The sequence below is a fragment of the Heterocephalus glaber genome, unplaced genomic scaffold (genome assembly GCF_053883595.1).
Source record: "Heterocephalus glaber isolate CG9 unplaced genomic scaffold, H.glaber_assembly_v1.0 deba00001613, whole genome shotgun sequence".
In the NCBI taxonomy this organism is placed as follows: Eukaryota; Metazoa; Chordata; class Mammalia; order Rodentia; family Bathyergidae; genus Heterocephalus; species Heterocephalus glaber.
The window spans coordinates 34,322,173-34,350,141 of NW_028258384.1; the positions used below are offsets into that span (position 1 = coordinate 34,322,173).

The 27,969-nt window shown below is 39.1% G+C and overlaps 1 pseudogene; it reads left to right on the plus strand.

Moving 5' to 3' along the window:
- Window positions 1-17,335: 17,335 nt before the first annotated feature.
- On the plus strand, window positions 17,336-26,389 carry LOC147822549 (NACHT, LRR and PYD domains-containing protein 12-like; annotated as a pseudogene).
- The last annotated feature ends 1,580 nt before the right edge of the window (window positions 26,390-27,969 follow it).

Below are 27,969 nucleotides of genomic sequence, written 5' to 3' on the forward strand. Positions count from 1 at the left end.
TTCACCCTAAAATCAGAAACAAGACAAGGATATCCACTATCACCACTCCTGTTCAATATAGCTTTGGAAACATTAGCCACAGCAATTAGACAAGAGAAAAATAAAAGGAATAAAGATAGAAAATGAAGAAATCAAATTGTCATTATTTGCAGATGACATGATACTATTTAGAAGACTCCAAGAACTCCACCAAAAGCCTTCTGGACTTAATAACCAAATTTAGTAGAGGATCTGGATACAAGGTCAAAACACAAAAATCAGCCTTCCTGTACATGAACAACAGACTCACTGAAAGAGGAACTGGAGAAGCAACTCCCTTCACAATAGCATCCAAAAACTTGAAATACCTAGGAATCGACCTAATGAAAGAAATCAAAGATCTCTACTCTGAAAGCTATAGTGCTCTGAAAAAGGAGATCAAAGAGGATATCAGAAAATGGAAAGATATCCCTTGCTCCTGGGTAGGAAGAACCAATATAGTGAAAATGGCCATACTTCCAAAACTGCTATATAGATTCAATGCAATCCTGATTGAAATCCCAACAGTATATTTCACAGAACTAGAGAAAAAACCCAAAAAGTCATTTGGAGCAAGGAAAGAGCAAAAGCAATTCTAGGCAAGAAAGACAAGGTAGGGGGTATCACAATCCCCAACTTGAAACTATACTATAAAGCTACAGTGATAAAAACAGCATGGTACTGGCAAAGAAACAGACCCAAGTACCAGTGGAACAGATTAGAAGATGCAGAAACAACTCCAGACACACTCAGCCACCTCATCTTCAACAAAGGAGCCAAACACCCTCACTGGAGGAAAGATAGCCTCTTTAATAAATGATGCTGGAAAAATTGGGTTTCAAACTGCCAAAGATTAAAACTAGACCTATATCTCTCACCATGCACTAAACTAAAATCGACATGGATTAAAGATCTAAATATTAAAACAGAAACACTTAACCAGCTGGAAGAGAGGTTAGGTAGAACTCTGGAAGACATTGGCATAGAAAAAGATTTCATGAACAAAACCTCAGTTGCATGTTAACTAGAATAAAGAATCAACAAGTAGGATCTTTTCTTATTAAAAAGCTTCTGCACAGCAAGAGAAACCACCAGCCTCGTGAAGAGAACCCACAATGTGGGAAAAAATCTTCCAGCTGTTCCTCAGACAAAGGTCTACTATCTAGAATCTATAAAGAATTTAAAAAAGATCAGACCTCCCAAATTTAAAGATCCAATCCAAAAATGGGCATCTGAAATGAACAGACTTTTCTCAAAGAAGTAGAAATAGCAAATAAACATATGAAAAAATGTTCAGCCTCACTAGTCATTCGAGTGATGCAAGTGAAAACAATGCTGAGATTCCACCTTACCCCAGAAAGAATGGCTGCTATCATGAAATCAATAACAAATGCTGGTCGGGCTGTGGGGGAAAAGGAACCCTTCTCCACTGCTGGTGGGAATGGAGACTGGTACAACCACTGTGGAAATCAGTATGCAGATATCTCAAAGAACTAGGATTAGAGGTCCCATTTGACTGAGCTATTCCTCTGCTGGGTATCTTCCCAAAAGAATTAAAAGAATCATACAACAGTGATATATGTGCACCCATGTTTATAGCTGCACAGTTTGTAATAGCTAAAGCTTCGAAACAGCCCCATTGCCCATCAAATGGAGACTGGATTAAGAAGATGTGTGTGTGTGTTTTTATAAAATGGAGTACTACTCAGTCATAAAGAAAGAGAAACTAGAGATATTTATAGCTAAATGGATGTACATTGAGGCCACACTCCTAAGTGAAATAAATAGGACACACGTGTAAATGCCAAATAGTTTCTCTGGTGTGAAAAACTAAAAGTGTAAATAAGGATCAGTGTATAATTGATAATGTGAAATAGGAAGAAAGTGTCTAAAGGAGTAGGGGAAGTGGGAGGGGTAGGGGAATGGAAAAAGGGAAAAGAAAAAAATATGGAAAAAAGGAAAAAATGAAAACAAAGTCTTTGTAAATAGGGAGGGGTGGAGGGGTTGAAGGGAGGGCAGGGGAATGGTGAAAAAATAAGAATCAAGATATATTATGTAAAGGTACAAATTTCCAATGATGAATGTCAGCATATTGTATACCTAAAATGTACCAATAAAATTAATTTTAAAAAAGAGAAAATCTCAGTAAATGAAGCCTGGACTGATTTTCCCTTCAATATACAGTAGCAGGTAAAAGCCATTATTATCTATATCTTTTTGTTCAGCTCCCTCAGCAATGAGAAGGGGGCTTTAGTATATCAAGAATGAGGAATTAATAGTAAGCAGCTATCAAGCACACAAGGCAAGATGAAGCTCAAGGCCTGGCTGATTCAGCAGGTACAGATAAAATAAAACATTCTTAGGTACAAGTTCCCAATGAGAAATGTAAATGTGTTGTATACCTAAAATGTACCAATAGAAGAATTTAAGAAAAACCCCCACAAAAAAACCATTCTTAGATTCAAGCAGTATATTATTTGCACAGTGAGACTTTCACTTATGCAGTCAAAACTTCTAGTTCTTAGGGGTGTATCTTAGTTCCAGTTCCCAGCCTGGAGTTAGTGGTTCATGCCTGTAATCCCAGCACTCTGGGAGGCTGAGGCAGGAGAATCACAAGTTCAAGCTCACCTTGGGCAACTTAGCAATTTAGCAAGGCCCTGTTTCAGAAAAGGGAATGGGAATGTGGTTTAATCCCCACTACCACAACAAAATTTCCAGTTCCTAGTAGTCTTTGTCTGAAATACCTAAAAGGATGGCCCAGAAACAAATGGGGCCAGAAGACTACTACATAATTTGTGGGATATCCCAGTGCTAGGAAGCCAATTCTAGACTGAAGCCAAGCAGCTTTATAGCCTCTATTCTGAGGGAAGTATGTCAGAAAGCCTTGTATCCCAACAGAAACCAGATAGTGGGAGGCAATGAAAAACTGATTCATGACAACCTCTAGGGGAGATAAGAGGGCAAGTGGGAGTTGTCCTTGAGGCAGGACCTCTTAGGCCTCTCATCACAAGCGTTCTGCCAAGACTCAGGAGCTTCAGTTCAAGTCTTTGCCTGTGGGATCTATGTGGATAGTGCAAGGTTACTAGGGTGCCAAGAGTAAGGCTCTTCTCCCACAGAGGGTTGATGACATCCTAGTGAACTTCCCCTGGGGTTGGGGGAAGCAAAAGGAAGTAAAGTCAGGGGTTGTTGAGAAACCTCTTCTTTCCCTTCTTTCCAGTGACCTTCCATTCATGTCTTTATATTCTTCTCAGTCTCTTTGTGGTAGGGGATAGGGAAGGGGCAGGGATTAAAGAAATAATGGGATATACCAAATATTCAGGCCTTATAAGATTCAATACTAAGACCAGAGAATCTCAAGACCCCTGTTTTTTGCTATCGGGTTTTTAGTTTTTCAACTATGAATTGAAGTGTATGGGTGATTTCTAACGTCCCCTCTGGCCCTAACAATATGGATTTCCATAAATGCAATTTAATGAATGTAGTGACAGAAGCCTAATCTGCACAACTCTTCCAGGAATCCTGGGACATCAGAGTAGATCCTCAGGAATCCTATAACTACAACAGAGAGGTACATACCATTATTGTTACTTTAGGATCACCAACAGATTCCCTCTTGGGATGACTGCCTTCCCCCATACACATTTCACTTGGAGCTCCTCTGCCAATCTCCTCCACTTATATTTGCATCATTATTTTTGAGATGCATTTTTCTCTTCAGCTTTCTACCCCTACCCTGTTTTTACTCACTATCCGTACAAGATGCAAATAGTGCTCTAGCTAGTCATGTCTCAGTTTCAAATTTCAGGTCAATTGTCTGACAGTCTTTCATGTGTCCATTTAGGGAAATGCTGAAGACATGCCACTTTCCAAGAGCAGAGAAGGTCACTTGATATAGCTAGCAACCAGCAAGGGTTCTGTGTACCACTTTTTCCAATTATAACCTTTCCCTCAAACTCCCACAAGTACACACCTTATCTGCCAGAAGAGAAGGTCTTGGTCTAGCCACTGTCCAAGCTATCATTCAGTTATTTATTTAATCATTCATTCATTCAATAAAGTCATTTATTGATAATCTCTTTGTTTCAGGTGCTGGAGTTTAGTGATGAATAAGACACATGGTCCTTTCCCTCATAAAATTCATAATCTAATGGGGGCAGATAAGCAATGAAGAATTTTGCTAATCATAAGTGCTATCACTGATGAATTCTTTGTAGTGTGTCTGACACTATGCCAAGCGCTTGAGATGCAGTGATTTATTAATCCATCTAGCAAGTCTGTGAAATAAAGGCTATTATTGCCTCCCTAGAGCAACAAAAAAAAGGGTTAATCCCTGTGTCTTGTGTCCAGACCAGTGGATTCCTAGAAGCATGGTCAACCGCAGATAATGGTGTTAGCCATAGCTAATTTTGGGACTGTGGAATCAAGTTAAAGACTCAATATTGAAGAAATTACCTAGCCTAGCAGCTTCTGGAATCAGGACTGATCAGGAAGGATTTCTAAGACTTCCTTAGACGCCTTCACGACCGACTGCCCCTGGTACAGTTTTCTCACCTGCTCCCCAAGCTGGTCCCTCTCTCTGAGCTGCTTCCTCTCTGAGTCCTTTCCCCTTCTCCCCCCAAAGACTTTGAATCTCACTCTTTTGGAATCCCTTCCCCATTGGCAGGAAGTAAAGGAAGGGTAAACTCTCTTTGGGAACCAGATGAGCGCTCTCCTCAACGCGGATGAGAAGCACCTCCTCCCCTCCCGGATTCAGAGGAAATGGAAATAAGAAGTTCCTTCAGACCGAGCTGCTAGCGTCCTTGTAGTAGGAAGGCCCCGGTCACCAAGAGTGGAAGGCGTCCCCCGGCCCCATTAGTGTCTCTAGGGACTTGAGCGAAGTGGAGGCCCAGACAGGCCTCCCGGCTGCACGGATTCTCCTAGAGAGCTCAGTGTGCCTGGGAGGGAACTCTTGGTGGCTGAAGCTGGAGGACCAGCCCCAGAACCGGCCATTGTGAGGGGAGAAGGGAAAAGGCCCCAAAGATGCTTGTGAGGGTGGGGGTGTATGCAAGTGGGCTGATACGTGTGCGGAAGGGCGATGCAAATGTGTAGAGAGGTGCACATATGGGGAGGCGCCAGTGTGTGAGAATGCATGTATGTGTGGAAGTGTGTGGAGGCAACGCAAATGTGTTGATTTATATAGGAGTGGAAGTGGGGGATGTGCGTGCGGTGACTTAGGTACTTTTGAGAACCGACCGACGTATTGTATGGAACCCTGAAAGATTTATGTGCATGCGCGCAAGGTGCGTACAGTGCGGTACATGAGTATGGGGTGCTGCGTGCGTGCGTGTAGGCGTGCGTGCGGGGAGGAGAGAGCAAAAAGAGAGGGTGACCTACAGCAACAGCAGGGACTGATACTGCATGCGTGAGAGACCTGGGTAAAAATGTCAGAGGTAACGACATCAGGAAAGCACTTGCTTACAGAGTTTAAAGTCCTGAATCTGAACTTTTTTGGGGAGGAGGCTGAGGGTGGACATAGACTGTTTGGAAATCTGAGGAAACTATTGACCATCTCCTTAAAGAAAACAAACAAACAAACAATGCCCGCGGTTTGCATATAAAGCAGAGAGGGTTCGTGGACTCACTGTTGACTATTTGTAGACCCAGATTATAGTTTAAAGAGAGGATCAAACCTAAGTAGGTTAATTTATATTTAGTGTTAAATCTTTTGATTCTGTGAGAGAAGAAATGAAACAGATGGTCGAAATAGTGTCTTATCTGTGAGTCTGCCCTTGGCTTGGCGTGGCTTCAACACCAAGTGTAAAGCTGCTCCTGCAGGACCTGGTGCCCTCAATGAGGAAGTTATAAAACAGACCCCTCCCCCAAGTTTCCAGGACTTCAGCTAGGGTCTGATTGTAGCACAAAGTATGCATGGTCCCTCCTGGGATCACCCTAGTCTCAAGGTGCACTGGTCAGTTCCTTGCTAAATAAGGTTGGAAGGTTGGGGTAGAGATTTGCAGTTCTTTCTTATGGGATTCTCAGCTTCCTCCCCCAAGTCTCCAGGGCTTGTGGGTGGTGTGGAAACTATGAATCTAAGGTTGGGACCTTATTGAGTGTGACTTTAAACTCCATTTTCCTCTTTTATAAAATGAGTTAGTAGCCCACAGGGAAGCTGGAAGTATAAATGACTGTAATACATTCCCAGCACATGGGAAACCTTTAATAAATTAAAAAAAAAAAAAATATATATATATATATATATATATATATTTATAGTGGTCCCTTGGTATCTTATGAAAATTGGTTCCAGGAATGACTGCAGATACAAAAAAATCTCAGATGTGCACATTTCTTATAAAATGGTGCAGTATTAACATATGGCCTATGCACATCCTCCAGCATATGTTAAGTCATGTCTAGATTACTTATAATACCTAATACAATGTACATGCTATGTAAATAGTAGTTATACTGTATTGTTTAGAAAATGATACCAAGGAAAGGTCTGTGTTTAGTACAGACAATTTTTAAAGAATGCTTTGGATCCTCAAATTATTTGAATGCACAGATGTGGAATACACTGATAAGGGCTGATTGCATAAATATACATATATACACACACATAAAATACATAATACGTGTATTTCTAAGGAAGGTATACTAAAAATTTTATTCTGATTGAAGATACTAAACTGATTTCTTCTAGGCATACCTAGTTGTGCTGTCCTAAGCCAAAGCTCACTGAGACTGTCCTGTAAAGTCACATTTATTTCTCACAACAAATTACTGAGGTAGATACTATTATCTCTGTGGTGTGTGTGCGTATGCGTGTATGTGTGCATGCGTGTGTGTGTATGTGTGTGTTTGGTGTTGGGGATAAAACCCAGAGTCTTGTGCATGTGAGGCAAATGCTCTACCACTGAGCTATATTCTCAACCAGCAGAAATTAACTGTATTTTACATGTGGGCTACTGGAGTCTCTGTTAATTTACTCAAGGTCATATTGAGAGAAAGAATGAAAATGGGACTCAAATATTTGAATGCTATAGTTTAGAATTATTGAGCCTTTACAGTGTACCATGTAGTGTGCTGAGCATTTTGATTGCCTTATCTCATTCAGTCCTCATAACAACCTTATAAGAAGAGTACTGTTGCTATTCGTGCTTAGTAGATAATGAATCTGAGGCTTAGAGATATTAATTCCATGGTTGTCATACCATAAGTGGTAGAGTCAGGGCTTGAACATATTTCTTGCTTTTAAAGCCCACGTGCTTTACTAATGCACTCTTTTCCTCTGTCAAAGATAACTAAACCTTAGAACAGTGCCTCTTTTTCCTGGCTGCATAGTAAAATCACCTGGGGACTTAAAAAAAAATCAATGTCAAGCCTCAGCAGAGATACTGATTTGATTTATCTGGAGTGTGGACCAGATCACTGGATTATTATTTTTATTAGTAAATGTCAGGAGTACACAATGATCACATTTATTGTTGGGGAATTTTTGCATGTATATAACCCATCCTAATACTTTTTTCATCCTCTTCCCCGACCATCCCTTCCTACTCCCCCCAACTCTTGTTCCCCTTCCCATTTGCAAAAGCTCTATTTCCTTTTTTTTCTTCAATTGTTTTTCCCCACCCCCAAATGTTTAAGTATCACATAGTTTCTCTTATGTGGGAAGCCCAGAATATAAATAAAGACAAAATAAAGGGTAGATAATAGGTGATAGCTAGATCTTTTTCAAATGGATTATTTTTAAAAGCTTCTATTCATTCATTCAACTTAATCAATAAGTATTTAATGAATATCTACTCTGTGCCAAACACTTTCTAGTCACTTATATTCTAGCAAGATGTATCATTTAGCTATTGCTACAGTGATATGCAACAACAACTGCAAAATTTCTGTGCCATTAAGCACTTACTAAGCACTCATTGTCACAGATCTGGAGGCCAGTTGATTAGGAGTGCTCTATTAGGCAACTGTGATTCAGGCTAAGGTGGCTCTACATGTTTTGCTTCAGAACTATGGGTAAACTAGGGTGGCTGTATTTCACATATCTCTCATCCTCCTTGGACTAGTGGAGTAGCTGGAGCTTGTTTCTCTTGTGGCTCTTCTCATGATAGTAAGAGACTCACAAGAGGTACATGTCTAATTCTGGATACATTCTGTTAGCCAAAGCAAGTCTTGAGGCTGAGCTGAAAGACTAGAATAGGGAAAATAAAGTGTGTGTGTGATTGCAAAATTCATGACAAAGGCTGAGAATTGGGCCCAATAATTCAATTTTAGTGGGAAAGACTAACAAAGAATGATAAGCATAATATATCAATAAGTTGACTTAGCCCACTGGAGAGAGAGGTCCGGGGTCACAGGGAGCCCCGCTCCATCCAGCCTGTGCCAAGCACACCGGCAGTGGGGACCAGCCAGAAAGTGAGGACCCCTCGCCACTGGCCACGCCCACAGCAGCAATCCCCTTAGCTGTGTGGGCGCCTGCAGGAGCCCCCCCCCCCCCAGTCTCTGGCCTCCTGGCTATACCGCTACCTGGTTCCACACTACAAAGACAGGGGACACCAGACCACCATACTGGGTAAGTTGGAGGGATCATCACCTCCCATCAGAACCTGGACTGTCTTCAGAGGAAGGGCAAATAGAACCTGCAGTACAACCTTGCAGAGTTCAACCCTACAGGAAGACAGGGAACTCAACTTGGGACTTGATGCCAGAAATCTGCCTGAATCCCACGGGTCTGTGACTGGCTTGCTGAGACTCACTGACTTATATCTGCATACTGCTGCCCATTTTGTCTATTGTGACAGCAGAGACATACCCTGAAGGAGGCCCTTCATTCTCATTTTTATTTTTTATTTCCAAAATTATTATTGTTGGGTTTTCTTTTTGCTCTTCTTTTTAATTTTTTTCCTGCTCTTTTCAAATTTTTATTTTTCTCTTCTTTTTTTCTTTTTTTTCTCTTTTCTTTCTCTCACACTAACTCTCTTGCTGTCCCACATTGTTCTTCATCTCTTTTTTTGTTCCTGTTCTGGCCTTAATTTGGATTTCTTCTTTATTTTTCTTTTATTCTCTTTCTCCTTCTCTTGCCTATGTCCTCTGGCCTTACTGCTAACCTTCCCCTATCCTTCTTCCTATCTATCCCTCCCTCCACAACTCCTTCTAACTCCGCATCCTGAAGGGTAAAGTTGCTATATTGAAGAGTTTATTCACTATAAACATATGTTGGGTTGGTCCTCAATTTTTATTTAATTCACACAGTTAAAGGTGATAGATTAATAACTTTCACAAATTGTCATTTTCTAAGATGTACTTGATGCTATGGTGTTGCTGATTGTATTACTTGGGCTAAGGTGTTGGTCCTTCCTGGTATAATGAAAATGAGATAGCCTCACAGTCATTAAAGACACAAAACCTAAAGACCAGCTATATCTGGAAGACACCTCTGAGAAGCAATCATTCCATAAGGGTTCTAATTCCAAGCAACAAAGATACTTACAATAAGCAATTTCGAAGTATCAACCCAGGAATTAAACCAAGGACAGTACCAAACACAAAAGTGAGAAGACATTTAAGCAATGCACAAACTCAGACTTCTACCCCACCAAGGGTAAATTCTGGGGGAAATGAGGTGGCAAAGTCTGATAATCAACCACCTGGACACCCTGAAATGAGAGCACGGGAAGTAACAAAACGGATGAATTAGGCTCTAGAAAAATTCAAAGCAGAAATAATCTCCCAGATAACTACAGAGATGGTGAGCAGAGTGAAAGACATGATTAGAGACTATAGAACAGAAAATGATAAAAAAAAGAGATGAGCTCAGAAATATACTAGAAGCCATGAATGCCCAGCATAAGAAAGAAATGGAAATCATGATCGTCCAACATAAGAAAGAAATGGAATCCATGAAACAGATTCAAACAGATATTCAGGAGATTAAAAACTCCATTGCAAGTATGCATAGCAGATTAAGGGAATCTGAAGATAGAATATCAGATATAGAAGATAGGATTGTGGTGAAGGGCCATGAAAACAGAGATTTCTTCAAAATAGTAAGGGACCATGAGAAATCAATCAAGCAGCTGCTAGATGATGCAAAGAAGAATAACATAAGACTGATAGAAGTCCATGAAAAAACAGGAGAAAGTACAATTGACATAAAAAAACTGTTCACAGAAGTAATAGTAGAAAACTTCCCAGGCAGTGGTAGAGAATTGGACATACAGATAAGTGAGGCATATAGAAATCCAACTAGCCATGATCAAAAAACACTACACCTAGATATATAATAGTCAAGATCCCAGAAACCCAACAGAAGAACAAAATCCTACAGGCAGTTAGAGAAAAGAAACAAAACACCTACAAAGGAAAGCCCATCAAAATCACAGTAGACATCTCAACATAAGCCCTCAAGTCAAGGAGAGCCTGGAGTGCAGTATTTCAAGCCGTAAAAGAAAATAACTTCCAACCTAGACTGTTGTATCCTGTAAAATTATCAAAATCGATGGGGAAATTAGATATATCCACAACAAAGAACACCAGAGAAATTTCATGAACACCAAACCAGCACTCCAAGCAAGTCTTTTTTTTTTAATAAATTCTTTTATTGGTACATTGTAGGTATACAATACAATTACATTTCTCATTGGGAATTGTACCTTTACATAATGCATCTTGGTTCTTATTTTTTCCCCATTCCTAGCCCTCCCTTCACGCCCTCCACCCTTCCCTATTTACAAAGACTTTATTTCCATTTTTTAAATTTCTCATCATTTTTCCTTTCCCTTCTTTCCTTTCCCCTGCCCCTCCCACTAACCCTACCCCTTTGGACCTTTTCTTCCTATTTTACATTTTCGATTATTCATTCTAATCATTGGTACATTTTAGGTATACAATATAATGACATTCATCATTGGAAATTTGCACCTTTACATAGTCTCTCTTGGTTCTTATTTTTCACCCTTGCCCAGCCCTCCCTTCAACCCTTCCAGTCCTCCCTATTTGCAAAGATTTTGTTCCTATTGTTCCATTTTCTCATATTAATCTCATTCCCTTCTATCTTTTGCTCTAGCCCTCCCACTTCCTTCCCCTTTGCCCCTTTTCTTCCTATTTCACATGACCTATTATACATTTAGTCCTTATTTACACTTTCAGTTTCTCACACCAGAGAAACTATTCGGTATTTACACATGTGTGTCCTATTTATTTCACTTAAGAGTATCACCTCAATGTGCATCCACTTAGCTATAAATGTCTCTAATTTCTCATTTTTTATGGCTGAGTAGTACTCCATTTTATAAAAAAACCACATTTTCTTTATCCAGTCTCCAGTGGATGGGCATTTGGGCTGTTTCCAAGTTTTAGCTATTACAAACTGCACTGCTGTGAACATGGGTGCACATATATCACTGTGGTATGATTCTTTTAATTCTTTGGGGAAGATCTCCAGCAGTGGAATAGCGAGGTCAAATGGGACTTCCAGTCCTAGTTCTTTGAGGTATCTCCATACTGATTTCCACAGTGCTTGCACCAGTCTACACTCCCACCAGCAGTGGAGCAGGGTTCCTCTTTCCCCACAGCCCCACCAGCATTTGTTATTGGTTGATTTCATGATAGCAGCCATTCTTTCTGGAGTGAGGTGGAATCTTAGCGTTGTTTTCATTTGCATCTCTTGAATGACCAGTGATGTTGAACATTTTTCCATGTATTTATTTGCTATTTCTACTTCTTTGTCTGAGAAATGTCTGTTCATTTCAGATGCCCATTTTTGGGTTGGGTCTTTAAATTTGGGAGGTCTGATCTTTTTAAGTTCTTTATAGATTCGAGATAGTAGACCTTTGTCTGAGGAAGAGCAGGTGAAGATTTTTTCCCACATTGTGGGTTGTCTTGGGAAGAGATTTTTTATGTCATCTCCACTCTCTCCTGTTTCTTCCTTGAGCCCAATCAGTCTTATGTTATTCTTCTTTGCATCATCTAGCAGCTGCTGGATTGATTTCTCATGTTCCCTTATAATTTTGAAGCAATTTTTATTTTCCTGGTCACTAATTGCAATCTTATCTTCTATATATGAAATTCTGTCCTCACATTGGGTCATTCTGCTGTGTAGACTTTCGATGGAGATTTTCATGTCCTGGAAATCTATTTGCATCTGTTTTATGCATTCCATTTGTTTCTTATGTTGGAATTCCATCATGTTCCTCAGCTCCTCTCTAGATTTATTAATCATGTCTTGCACTAGGGGCACAATTTCTCCTGTTATCTGAGAAATTATTTCTGATTTCATTTTTTCTAGATCCCCTTTTGTTGCCAGTTCAGTGGGTCCAGGTGGTTGAGTATCAGAGTGTTCCATCTCATTTCCCTTTGGGGTTCCTGTAGGTGATCTGGAAGTCTGGTTTTGAGACTTATTTATGTGTTTTCTCATTTCGACTGGGGCGGGGGTCTGTTAGCACCTGCATGGATTACCTCCTCTGAGCTGGGAGAGGTGGGACAGGGGCTGGGAGCAGCAGTAGGGATGGTGACCCAAAAGCCCTTTCCTGTGGGCTGGGAGCAGCGGGAGGGATGGTGATGAGGAAGCCCCTTCCTCTGGAGCAGGAGCAGTGGGATCGTGGCTCAGAAGCCCCTACCTCTGGGCCCGGAGCAGTGGGACTCAGTACCTTGGTCTGGTGGTCTGGTGTCCTTTGTGTCTTTGTAGTGTGGAACCAGGTGGCTGCCTGTCTGCAGCAGGGTGATTCAGTGTCTTCTGTGTGGCTCGGGACCTCGGTACGACATGCACAGACCTGCCTGTCTGCAGCGGGCTGATTTGATGCATTCCGCGTGACTGGGGACCTCAGTAGGACGTGGGCAGACCCACAATTCTAAAGAATATCCTAGAAAAAAGCAATGAAGGTCACAACTCCATGAGACCTAACAGAGGGAAGCCACAAGGCAAGGTAAGAAACTAAAGGGAAAGGGGGAAAAATAAGAAATAAAAGAGCCAACAACAGTAAAACATCATGACCAGGATGAATCAATATCTATCAATTATAACTATCAATGTTAATGGCCTCAATTCACCAATCAAAAGAAATAGACTGGCAGAATGGATTAAGAAGCAAAATCCAGAGCCCAGAAGAAGGGGCTTCCGAGCCAGCATTCCCTCACCCCCAGCCCAGAGGTAGGGGCTTCTGGGTCAATGTTACACCACTCCCAGCCCAGAGGAAGGGGCTTCCATGCCTTTGTGCCACCTTTCCCAGCCCGGAGATAGGGGCTTCCGGGCCAGAATTCCACTGCTCCAAGCCCAGAGGTAGGGCCTTCCGGGCCGTTGTTCCACCACTCCCAGCTCAGAGGAGGTGAGCCACGCAGGTGCCAACAGCATCCAACGCCCCCGTCAAAATGAGAAGACACATAAACAAGTCTCAAAACCAAACTTCCAGATCACCTACCAACCCCAAAGGAAAATGGAACACTCTGATACTCAACCACCTGGACCCACTGAACTGGCAACAAAAGGGGATCTGGAAAAAATGAAATCAGAAATAATTTCTCAGTTAACAGCAGAGATTGTGCTCCTAGTGCAAGACATGATTAATAAATCTAGAGAGGAGTGAGGAACACGGTGGAATCCCAACATAGGAAACAAATGGAATCCACAAAACAGATGCAAACAGATTTCCAGGAGATCAAAAACTCCATTGAAAGTCTAAACAACAGAACGAGCCAATGTGAGGACAGAATATCAGATATAGAACATAAGATTGCAATTAGTGACCAGGAAAAGAAAAATTGCTTTAAAATTGTAAGGGAACATGAGAAATCAATCCAGCAGCTGCTAGATGATGCAAAGAAGAATAACATAATACTGATTGGAGTCAACGAAGAAACAGGAGAGAGTGCAGATGACAGAAAAAAACTCTTCAGAGAAGTAATGGCAGAAAACTTCAGAAGCAGGGGAAAAGAACTTGACATAGAGATAAGTGAGGCAGATAGGACTCCAAATAGCCTTGATCAAAAAAAATCTACACATAGGCATATAACTGTTAAGATTCCAGAAACCCAACAGAAGAACAAATTTCTCCAAGCAGTTAGAGAAAAGAAACAAATCACATACAAAGGAAAGCCCATCAGAATCACAGCAGACTTCTCAACACAAACCCTCAAGGCGAGAAGAGTTTAGAGTGACATATTCCAAGCCATAAAAGAAAATAGCCTCCAACCCAGATTGATGTACCCTGCAAAACTATCAAAATTGATGGAGAAATAAGATATTTTCATGACAAAGAGTACCTCAGGAAATTCATAAATACCAAACCAGCACTCCAAAAAATTTTAGACAATATTCTAGGAACAGACAATGAGGATCACAACCCCAGGAAGCACAGCAGAATGAACCCAGCTGGCATGACAAGAATGTTAGTGTAAAGGGGGAGAATCCAACAAAAAGAAAAAGTCATGACAATGTTAAGTCAATACGTATCAGTTATAACCATCAATTTTAATGGTCTCAATTGACCAATCAAATGAAATAAACTGGCAGAATGGGTCAAGAAGCAAAATCCAACAATATTCTGCATACAAGAAACATACTTAATTCAAAATGAAACTCATAGACTGAAAGTTAAAGGGTAGAAAACAATACTCCATGTGACAGGAACCCAAAAAAAGCAGGAGTAGCTATCCTCTTTGCAGATCAAGTGGATTTCAAACCCATACTGATTAGGAGAGATGAAGAAGGGCACTACATCCTTGTAAAGGGAACAATCCAAGAGGAAGAGATGACAATCATAAATATCTATGCATCAAACACTAGTGCACCCAATTATATAAAACAAAGTAACAGACATGAAAAGTCCTATATGCACTAATACGATAGTACTGGGGGCCCTCAATTCTCCACTGTCACAAATAGATAGATCAACTAGAGAAAAAATAAGTAATGAAATATTAGAACTCAATTGAACTCTTGAACAAATGAACTTAACAGATGTTTACCAAGTCTTCCACCCCACAAAATCAGAATACACATTCTTTTAACCTGCACACGGGTCGCTCTCCAAAATAGACCACATATTCACTCAGAGAAATGTTTAAGTAAGTGCAAAGGAATTGAAGTTACCACTGTATATCCCCATAGTGCAATGAAATTGGAGATCCATAGCAAAAGAAAACACCAAAATTTTATAAACACGTGGAAATTGAACAACACACTTCTGAATAACCAATGGGTCACAGAGGAAATTAAAGAAGAAATCAGGCAGTTCTTTCAATTAAATGACAATGACAATACAACATATCAGAATCTATGGGACACAATGAAAGCAGTCTTACGAAGGAAATTCATAGCAGTGAATACACATATTAGGAAAACAGAACGAGCCCAATTAAACAACCTGATGCTAAACCTCAAGCTTCTAGAAAAAGAAGAGCAGGATAAACCCAAAGCTCACACAATGGAGGAAATTATAAAGATCAGAGCAGAAATCAATGCAATGGAGACTAAGAGAACAATACAAAAAATCAATGAAGCCAAGAGTTGGTTCTTTGAAAGAATAAACAAAATTGACAAACCCTTAGTCAACCTTATCAGAAAAAGGAAAGAAAAGGCCCAAATCCATGCAATTAGGAATGAAAAGGGTGAAATTACAACAGACCCAGCAGAAATCCAGAGAATCATCAATACCTACTTCAAGGACCTATATGCCAATAAGATGGAAAACACAGAAGCACTAGCCAGATTCTCAGATACATATGAATTACCAAAGTTGAACGAAGAAGACCTAAAAATTCTAAACAACCCAATATCAACCAATGAAAGTGAAAATGTAATTAAAAACTTATCAACTAAGAAAAGCCTGGGTCCTGATGGCTTCACTGCTGAATTCTACTAGACATTTTGAGAGGAACTCCTGCCACTACTGTTTAAACTTGTCAATAAAATTGAAAGGGAAACAATACTCCCAAATTCATTCCTGGAAGCAAGCATCACCTTGATCCCCAAAGCAGAGAAAGACCCAACCAAAAAAGAGAACTATAGGCCAATCTCACTAATGAATATAGATGCAAAAATCCTTAATAAGATACTGGCAAATAGAATGCAGAAGATCATCAAGAAGATCATACACCCTGACCAAGTGGGATTCATCCCAGTGATGCAAGGGTAGTTCAACATACACAAATCCATAAATGTAATACACTGTATCAATAGAGCCAAGGACAAAAACCATATGATTATCTCCATAGATGCAGAAAAATCATTTGACAAAATCCAACATGCATTTATGAGAAACCTGTACAAAAAATTGGAATAGATGGTCTCTACCTCAATATGATAAAAGCCATCTATGAAAAACCAACAGCCAGTATCACACTAAAAGGTCAAAAACTGAAATCCTTTACACTAAAATCATGAATAAGAAAAGGATGTCCATTATCACCATTCTTGTTTAATATAGTTTTAGAAACATTAACCATGGCAATTAGACAAGAGAAAGAAATACAAGGAATAAAGATAGGCAATGAAGAAGTCAAATTGTCATTATTTGCAGATGTCATGAAACTCTATATAGAAGACTGTAAGAACTCCACAAAAAGTCCTCTAGACTTAATAACCAAATTCAGTCAAGTAGCTGGTTACAAGGTCAGCATACAAAAATCAAGAGCTTTCCTCTACACGAACAACAGACTCACTGAGACAGAAATAGGGCAAACAGTTCCTTTCACAGTAGCATCCAAAAAAGTGAAATACCTAGGAATCAACCTAACAAAAGAAATCAAAGACCTCTTCTCTGAAAACTATAGTACTCTGAAAAGAGAGATTGAAGATGATATCAGAAAATGGAAAGACATCCCCTGCTCCTGTGTAGGAAGGATCAATGTAGTGAAAATGGCCATACTTCTAAAACTGCTCTATAGATTCAATGCAATCCCAATAGAAATCCCAGAAGCATACTTGACGGACCTTGAGATAACAATCCAAAAATTCATTTGGAACAAGAAGAGACCCAGAACAGCAAAAGCAATTCTAGGTAACAGAGATATAGCAAGGGGTATCACAGTCCCTAACTTGAAACTATACTACAAAGCTACTGTGATAAAAACCGTATGGTACTGGCAAAGAAACAGACCCAAAGACCAGTGGAACAGATTAGAAGATGCAGAAACAACTCCAGACACACTCAGCCATCTCATCTTCAATAAAGGAGCCAAACATCCTCACTGGAGGAAAGATAACCTCTTTAATAAATGATGTTGGAAAAATTGGGTTTCAACTTGCCAAAAATTAAAACTAGACATATATTTCTCACCATGCACTAAACTAAAATTGAAATGGATTAAAGATCTAAATATTAAAGTGGAAATGCTGAACTGGCTAGCACAGAAGGTATGTAGAACTCTTGAAGTCATTAGTGTAGGAAATGATTTTATGAACAAAACCTCAGTTGCCCGTGAACTAGCACAAATAATCAACAAGTGGGATCTCTTCTTATTAAAAAGCTTCTGAACAACAAGAGAAACCACCAGCAGTGTGAAGAGACAACCCATAATGTGGGAAAAAATCTTCACCTGCTGTTTCTCACACAAAGGCCTACTATCTTGAATCTATAAAGAATTTTAAAAGATTAGACCTCCCAAATTTAAAGACCCAATCCAAAGATGCGCATCTCAAAATGAACGGACATTTCTGAGACAAAGAAGTAGTAATAGCAAATAAACATAGGAAAAAATTTTCAACATCACTGGTCACTTGAGAGATGTAAATGAAAACAAAACTGAGATTCCACCTCACCCCAGAAAGAATGGCTGCTGTCATGAAATCAACCAATAACAAATGCTGGTGGGGCTATGGGGAAAGAGGAACATTCCTCCACTGCTGGTGGGAGTGTAGTTTGGTGCCACCACTATGGAAATCAGTATGGAGATACCTCAAAGAAGTAGGACTGGAAGTCCCATTTGACCCAGTTATTCCCCTGGTGGGTATCTTCCCCAGAGAATTAAAAGAATCATACCACAGTGATATATGTGCACCCATGTTCATAGCAGCACAATTTGTAATAGCTAAAGCTTGGAAGCAGCCCAGATGCCCAACAACTGGAAACTGGATCAAGAAAATGTGGGTTTTTTATAAGATGGAGTACTACTCAGCCATAAAGAATGAGAAATTGGAGACATTTATAGCTAAATGGATGCATATTGAGGCGATACTCTTAAGTGAAATAAATAGGATGTAAATACCGAATAATTTCTCTAATGTGAGAAACTGAAAGTGTATATAAGGACTAAATATTATAATGGATAGTGTGAAATGGGAAGAAAAGGGTCAACAGGGAAGGGGAATTTGGAGGGGTAGGGGCAAGGAAAGAAGGGAATGGAATTAATATCAGAAAATGGAAAGTATGAAAAAAGTCTTTGTAAATAGGGAGGGTTGGAGGGGTTGAAGGGAGGGCAGGGGAAGGGGAAAATAAGAACCAAGAGAGTTTATGTAAAGGTGCAAATTTCCAATGATGAATGTCATTATATTGTATACCTAAAATGTACCAATGATTAAAATGTATAATTGATAATGTGAAATAGGAAGGAAAGGTTGCAAGGGGTAGGGGAAGTGGGAGGGTTAGGGGAAAGGAAAGAAGGGAAAGGAAAAATTATGAGAAATGGAAAAAATGGAAACAAAGTTTTTGTAAATAGGGAAGGGTAGAGGGGTGAAGGGAGGGCTAGAAATGGGGAAAAAATAAGAACCAAGATACATCCTGTATAAGTACACGTTCCCAATGAGAAATGTAAATGTATTGTATACCTAAAATGTACCAATAAAAGAATTTAAGGGAAAAAACCCGAGCAAAATCCAACAATATGCTGTATACAAGAAACACACCTAACTCAAAAACAAATTCATATTCTGAAAGTAAAATGGTGGAAAACAATTCTCCACGTCACAGGAAAAAGCAGAAAAAAGCAGAGGTAGCAATCTTATTTGCAGACAAAGTAGATTTCAAAACAAAACATGAAGAGAGACAAAGATGGTCACTACATCCTTGTGAAGGGAACAGTCCAAGAGGAAGAGATGACAATCTTAAATATATATGCACCAAATATGAATGCCCCCAATTATACAAAACAAATATTAATGGACATGAAAAACCAAGTAAGCACTAATACAATTGTAGTAGGGTACCTTAATACCCCACTATCACAAGTAGACAGATCATCTAGACAAAAAATTAACAATTAAATTCTAGAACTGAACCAAGCTATTGAACAAATGGACTCAGTAGATGTTTACAGAGTGTTCTACCCCACAAAATGAGAATACACATTCATTTTGGCTGCACATGGGTCATTCTCCAAAATAAACCACATGCTAGCTCATAGGACATGTCTAAGTCAATGTAAAAGAATTGAAGTTACCCCCTGTATATTATCAGACCATAGTGCAATAAAATTGGAGATCAATGACATAAGAAACCACAAAACTCCCACAAATGTGGAAATTGAATAATATCCTCCTGAACAATCAATGGGTCACAGAGGAAATTAAAGAAGAAATTAGTTTCTACAAGTAAATGATAATGCCAGTACAACATACAGGAATCTGTGGGACACAATGAAAGCAGTTCTACATGGGAAATTCATTCCAGTGGATGCCCACATTATGAAAACAGAACTCAAAGAAATAACTTAATGCAGAACCTCAAGCTCCTAGAAAAAGAAGAGCATAGCAAACCCAAAGCTCTTACCAGAGAGGAAATTATAAAGATCAGAGCAGAAATCAATGCAACAGTGATTAAGAAAATGATACAAAAAAAATCAATGAATCAAAGAGTTTCTTGGCACTAGCTGTGGCACGTCTACCTGAAAGCCTCCTCTGTGCCGGGAGCAGTGGTAGGTTGACCCAGAAGCCTCCTGCTCTGCACTGGAAGCTGTGGCTCTTTGATCCAGAAGCCTCCTCTGTGCTCGGACATCTCTTGCTATTTTTAAGAAATCTTTCTTTTCATGATGTTATACATATTTGTGAGAAGAGGTGCTGAAGTCATACACTGTGAATGTATTTGGGTATATCTGACACTTCAATGCTGCCTCCAAGGGCACAATACTGCATGGCAAAGGATCATAGAGGAGGAAAATCTGTTCATATCACAGCAGCCAAGAAGCATAAAGACAAAGGAGGAGCCGAGAAAAAGAGATATAGCCTTCTATGTCATGCCTCCCAGTGACCTACCTCTTCTGATCAGACTCTACCTTCTAACAGCAAGTTGGCTATATTACCTCCATGATTTAGTCAACTTCCAAAAGCCCCACCTCTAAGTGCATGAGGTCTTTGGGGGGATATTCTCAATATAAACCATAACATTCTGTCCCTGGCCCCAAAGACACATGTGTATCTCTTTATGCAAAATATATTTCATCCTTCTCCAAGAGTTGCCAACATTTTGACAGTTTCAGCATTGTTGCAAGTTCAAGCCCTCAAGCCCTCTAAGGCCCAAGACAACCTTTCAGCTGTGATCCTCTTTAAGAAATCAAAAAGAGCTTGGTGTGGTGGAGCATGCCTCTAATCCCAGCACTCCTAAGGCTGAGGCAGGAAGATCACTGTGAGTTCGAGGCCAGTCTGAAATACATAGCAAATCACTGACTAAAAGAAATAATAAAAATATAGCTAAACACTTCCAACATACAATGGCACAGGATAAATATTCCAAAAGGGAAGACCAGGAAGATAGAAATGAATCAGACCAGAGCAGGATAAAAACCCAGCAGGAAAAGCATTAAATTCTGTTGCTCCATATCCAGGACCTTGATCAGGTTGCAATGAGATATGAGCTCCAAACTGCTTGGGTGGCCAAACCCCTATGGAATTGCTGGTTGCAGCAGTCATGCCCTATCTGTTGGCTTGTTTTCTTTACTGCCGTCAGTTTTCTTCAGCTGATGATTCACATTCCTGGCTCCTCCAGATTCCCAGGGTCTGCACTGGACTTTTAGCTTCACAGATTTCCCTCTCAGTGACACTGCCTGGCCTCCTAGACCAGTAATGGTGAACCTTTTAGAGACAAGTGCCAAAACTCCACCCCTTTCCCCCAGGTGAATCACTCTAGATTGAAAAAAACTAGCATCAAAAAAAAAAATCTTAAACCTAAATAAAAGGGTCCACTAACAGTCATTCTGACCACCTCCATAGCTGTCTAAAAGAAAGGGGTCCCCATGTAGATCCACCATAGTAATGTAAAAAAGGAGAACAACACCAGAGTAAAAATGTTCCAGAGATCCCCACTGTGACACCAAAATCATCCTGATCTGGAAGGAACCCTCATCAGGCCAGAGAATGCCAGCACTAAATCTTTTATAGATTGGTATCTTTTAGCCTATAAGACCCTACAGGCTGTTTTTTGATCTATGTTGGTATTTATCATGGAGTTTAAGGCTCACATTGTCACAAGTAATAAACATGGGATAATTGAGTAGATCCACATAATGGTAATAAATTTTTCCATCTTGGTTTTAAAACCTCTTAGAGCTGAGAACTGTCTTTTGAACATTTTATTTTATTTAGCTCTGGACTGGCATATAGGCTAATTTCTGTATTTTCTTGGTGATATTTTTTATCACCCATCCTTGATAATCTATCTGTAGACAACAATTTGTCAAATTGAATTTCTCATAAACTCTTTTGTAGCTAGTAGGCAATCTAATGTTAATCTACTTGAATATATTGTATTTTGAATTTTGTCTGTTGTTTACCTAAGAGATTTAGTGTATTGCAGTTTTATTGGTTAGAATATTTAGTACAGCTTGTAGCCTAATTGTTTTGTTTAGCATGTAAATGGGAATGTAATGCCCCCACATTTTATCTTTGGCCCAAATGGCTGGCCCATAATATTTGACTTTTTTGGTGGCCACTTATCATCTTTCTCAATCTTTTTTAAAGAATTTAAGAAAAAAAATTTAAAAAATAAGTTACCCAGTATATTAGAAAATGATAAGTCATATTGCCAAGAACAAAAATAAGTTCTAGAGGGCAGTATGTTGAGCTAGGACTGAGAACCTCTGTTTTTGCAGTGTTCAACCTAGAAAGAAACCTGATCTAGCATTGCCTCAGCCATTTAAAAAGTAATGAAACAGACCTATAAAGAAGAAGAAATTTGCTCCATTCCATAGGTAGATAGAACTGGATCTAAGGCCTAGGTCTCCTGACTCTCACTGTTTATCTTACATTACAGTACACCAGTCTATAGTTTTAGAATTCTCCCTTTACCAAGAGGATCAAAATATATTTTAGGAAGGTATTACAGTCATTATCTCTGTTCTTAATTATAGCCTTTTTTGATGTTTTAGGATGGCCAGTAAGAAGAAAAGAAAAGATAAGAACCTGCCTGTACCTAGAGTATATTGCCTGAAGAGAAACTCAAGTAACTGAATGAAAAGGGCATATGCTAGGTAAGCATATTCATTCACTTTCTCCTACTTCTGAATCTTTACGTTTTTGTTATATGTGTATATATGTATGTATATTAAGATATTACATGGATATAGTATTTACCTATTAATAATCTCCTGAAATGTACTCCCCCAAATGAGAAGATAGAAAGGTGAAGTGGCAACTGTGGTTCCTGTTGTTTTTCATAATCTCCAGGATATTATACTTATAAAAGATTCTGCTTGGTGTGGTGGCACATGCTTGTAATCTCCTCAGTCTAAGAGACTGAGGCAGGAGGATCACAAGTTCATGCATAGCCTGGGCGACTTAGCAAGACCCTGTCTCAAAAATTAAAAAAAAGAGAGACTGAGAGTTTAGCTTAGTGTGAAGGACTTGGCCCTGGGTCCTGTCTCTAGTACCACCACCAACACAACAACAACAAAAAGACTCTAAGTCTCTCCCTTTGTTGTAACCGTAGCTTTTTCACAGGAGATAGCACAAAAGAGCAAAGAATAAGTTTTCTGGAGTCCTTTCCCCAGTAGCTGATTCCCTAACTCTAGGGAATGTTTAGCTATGGAGAACAGAAACTAGTATCTTGCTAATATCTGTGATATTCTAATGTCTGCCTCTCCAGACCCTGTTTCCTTCCATCCATCTTTACCACCTATCTGGTCACACCTCCCCAACTATAAGTCCCATCCATATTTTTAAAGGTGTGCACATAGTAAAAAACTGGGAATGGGAGTGAGGTGTGGTGGTGTACACTTGTAATCCCAGCACTCCAGGAGACTGAAGCAAGAGAATCACAAGTTCGAGCACAGCCTGGGCAACTTAACTACTTAGTAAGACTCCATCTCAAAAAAAAAATAAAAAAAGGACTGGGGATGTAGCTCACTCTGCAGGTCCTATATTCAGTCCCAAGTACCACAAAACAAACAAACAAAAAACAAAACAAAACTTACTAAGAATGTGGAGTTGTGTGTGTGTGTTTATTTACCTATGTGTGCAAGTGTTTAGATTGAGTGTATGTATGTGTATTTGAAAGTAGGTCATTGTATGTATCTGTTGAACTAATACTCAACAATGCCTTACTCTTTCCCATTACCAAATTGGGCTCAAAAGAAGCCTCAACAGAAACAATAGGCTAATGTTCAATGGAAATCAAAACATCAAAAGCATTCACTTCAATTATTGTACACATCTTTATATTCATGTCTAAATTTTCCTTATTAACCATAAATTAAAATGTTCATACCTTAAATATATATGTAAGGGAAGTTCCTCAGCTTTACTTTATATTGAACCTTAGCTATAAAATACCTTTGTGAACAAGTTAGAAAAGATGTGAGATCATAATTGGATGTGTCACCAAATGCTGCAGGTAGGACTAGCTGTATAATTTGTAGGGTTTATTACAAAATAAAAGTGCAGAGCCATTTGTTCAAGTATTAAGAATTTTAAAACAGTAGAGCATTAAACTATGCATGGATCCTTCTAAGCACGGAGAGCTGTGTGACTGCACAGATTGCATACTCATGAAGCCAGCTTGGTTATATGTTTGAATTTCTTCAATTGTCAAATGAGAGTATTGTGGGAAACTGGAAGTGTATGTAAAAGCCTGTTACATTATCTAGCACAGAATATGCAATAATAAATGGCTTGTTTTTATTTCAAAAACATTTATAGCCATACTCAATAAATATTTACTAAGTGCCTACTCTATACTGGGCACCATGCTAGGTACTCAGGGAACTGTGGTGAAAAGGATAAGCCTTCTGTCATCATGTATTGTTTAGTGGGAAAGACAATTAAAAAATAAACAGACTGGGGATATAGTTCAGTGGTACAGCATTTGCCTAATATGTGCAAGGCCCTAAAATCAATTCTCAGTACTACAATAAAAGTGAACAAAAAATATGATAGTTATAAGTTGTGATAAGTTCTGTAAAGAGAAAAATGGTGCTGGGAAGAGGAATAATATAGAAGATCTGTTTTAATTACAGATTCAGGCAAATCCTCTTCTAGGAAATAATAAGTTGAGATCAGAAGGATGAGAAGGAGCTCTCCATGGGAAGAACAGGAGGAAGAATATTCCAAGTAGAAAATAGCTAGTGCAAAGGCTCTGAAGTAGGAAAAAACATTGAGTTTTCGAGAAACTAAAAGTAGGCCATTGTGGACTAAGTGGAGGGAGGGAGGAGGAGAAATGAAACTGGGGCGGGGTAGGATCCGATCATAGAACCTTGTAGTATGAGGTAAGGATTGTGGATTTTGTACCAAATGCAATGAAAAGGCTTCTGAAGGATTTTGGACATGGTGATGATAGGATCTAACTGATATTTGTAGAAATTCACATTGGCCGCTGGAAGTAGATGGACAAGAGTAGACAAGTGAGGGGCTATTTCAGCAGTCCAGGAAAAAGGTCTAAATGCCTTGGACTTTGGTGATATTTGAGAACATACTGATAAATGAACTTGAGGCTTATTTTGAGATATAAATGATAGCCCTTGTAAATTGATTGACGTGAAGAATTGAAAGTACAAAAAAGAATGACTCCTAACATTTTTCTGATCAACTGGATGACACCATTTAACTGAGATGAAAGATGCCTGGAGAGAACTGTTTTGGAGGATAAAGGGCTTGTAGAAATCAAGAGCTCGGATTTAGATATGCAAACTTTGAGGCACCTTTGAGGCATCTAAGTAGAGATGGTGATGGTGGTATTAGTCATAGTTGTTTGCATTGTTGTCAGATTCTGTGATTATTAACTCTTTGTGTCACCTCTTTAGATTACCAGGAATTATACCAGAGACATCTAAGAGGAAAATATCTGAAAATTGGAGTTGGTAAATGTTATCATCATGGCAAGCATATCGAATCATGACTGCTTCTTGTAAAAGAGCATGATGTATCAAAAAAGACATCATTTGGAATCCCTCAACAAGATCATTTTATAGAGATGGAACATATATTTGAGCCTAATGAAGAAGGCCCCAGTTCATCCAGAACTGTGGTGCTTCAGGGATATCCTGGGATTGGGAAAACAGCTGTGGTACACAAGTTCTTGTTTGACTGGGTAGCAGGAATGGTCACTCCAGGAAGGTTTGACTATCTTGTCTATGTCAACAGCAGAGAAATAAGCCATACTGTTAACCTTAGTGCTGTTGACCTGATTACTAACACTTTTCAGGATATAAATGGGCCAAACCTGGACATTATCTTTACATATCCAGAGAAGCCTCTATTCATTCTTGTTGGATTTTCTGAACTTCAATGCCCTGTTTGTGACCAGGAAGAGGATCTTAGTGCTTAACCTCTGGGAGAGGAAGCTGGTAGATACACTGTTAGGCAGTTTTGTGAGGAAAAAACTGTTCCCTGAATTCTCTCTCTTGATAACTGCCTGGCTTATAGTCATGAAAAGCTCCACTCTCTGTTAAAAAGCCTCTCCAGGCAGAGAGCCTATGGTTTACAGATGCTGAAAAGAAAGAATATTTCTTGAGTCAGTTTTCAGGTGCTAATGCAGCAATGGAAGTCTTCTATGGTTTGTGAGAAAGTCAAGACCGTGACATTATATCTTTTCTTCCTATAGTCTCCTGGATGTTATACAGTGTCTTACAGTCACTGGGAGATGGTGATAGGATTTTTTTGAGGTCTCTTCAGACCATGACTGACATGTTCTCCTTTTCTAAGTGCCTCAAAACCCTTGCAGGCATCTCAATGTGGAAGGGACAAAGTTGCCTGTGGGGTCTTTGCTCTTTGGCTGCAGAGGGACTGCAAAAGCATCAGGTTCTGTTTACATTCAGAGACTTCGGAAGGCATGGGATGGGAGTTTATGGTATCAATTGCCTGTTTCTCAGTTGCTTTTTTAAAAAGGTTAACATGTACACTTCCCTTCATTTCAGTTTCCGAGAATTCTTGACTGCTATGTTATGTTCCCTGAAGAATGATGACAGCTGGTTGTTTTTTGATCACATGGGGAAAATATGGCAAGAAATATTCCAACAATACTGAAAAGGTTTTTCATCACTAACAATTCAATTCTCATTTGGCCTCTTACACAAAGGAAAAGGAAAAATTGTGGAAACTAATTTTCGAAGAAAAGTCTCTCCAGGACTTAGGGAAGAGTTATTGAAATGGACTGAGAGAGAAAAAAGTATAACTCTTCTAGGTTACAGATGAGTCAGTAGACTTATTTCACTGTTTGTATGAGATGCATGAAGAAGAATATGCGAAAAAGATAATTCATAACTTACAGTCAATTATGTTTCTCCAACCTACCTTTACAAAAATGGACATTCCTACTATGTCATTCTGTGTAAAAAGCAGTCACATTCACCTGTCAATGTCTCTGAAGTGTCAGCACCTACTTGAATTTGAGGAAGAAGAGCAAGCCTCAGCATTCATGCCACCAACCTTAACATTTAATCAGTGAGTATATTTGTGCTTTCTTCTAGGACTTTTGGCCTACATGGACAATGGGCCTATTTTTTTATTTTATGTATTTAGGCACATGATCATTTCTAGCATTGTGAATAAATACAGTCATCTCAGCTTTCCATATTTTATATAAATCAATAGAGTAAGGATTTATTGATTATCTAATGCATTAAACACAGATCTAGGTAGACACTAAGGGAAAACTAACATTTCTGAGAACTTACTATATACCAGGCACTGTACTAGTCACCATAAGGGTGTGTGTATGTGTGTGGGGGTGGGTGTGCTTGCACCCTCCTGTGCATGGGCAGTAGTAGTAGTCTTCATTGTTATACTGTGGATATGCTTTATAATCACAACGTGTTATCAGCATTTATTTTTCAATATTATAATTAAGAATTCTGCTGTTCAGTGTAAATGATCATTCTGGAAATAGTTGTAGACCTATTATTGGATTGGTTGTTATTCTTTACATATACTTCATCACTGAGGCCTCAGAGAGCTCCAGGTTAGTAAGGAGCAGAGCTACACTTCTGTGTATATTTTTGTAAAGCCCACTAGACCTTCACAGAAGGTAGAGAGGTGAAGTTCAAAGAGAAATAAACCACTTTTATTATATTTTATAAGCTTATTTTTTATTAGTATGTAATAATTACACTTGTTTTTGGGAATTAGTCCAGTGGTACCTTGGTTCACAAATGCTTTTGTTTGCAAACAATTTGGTTTGAAAACAAGCATTTGGCAAAATTTTGTTTGCAAACTCTGCATCAGATGACAAACATGACTGCAGCCATCTTTCCCACACAAACACAAACAAGGTCATCTTTTCCAAAATCGTAGAACAAATTAAATTTGTGAACCGAGGTACCACTATACATATGCATATCAAATCTTGATCATTTTTACCTCTCTTTCTTTTCACCTTTGCTTCTCTCCCCTTTCTCTGATTCTCTTCCTATCTTCAAAAGGTCTACCTCAATGTTTTCTACTATCTCTCCTTTTTTTGCTCTTTGAATTATTTATATTTTAGGTTTCTCATGTAAAAGAAACCACTCTATATTTAACTTTCTGTGTTTGATTTATTTCACTTAGCATTATGGTCTCAAGATCCATACATTTTCCTATAAGTGAATCAAATTTATCCTTTATGGGTG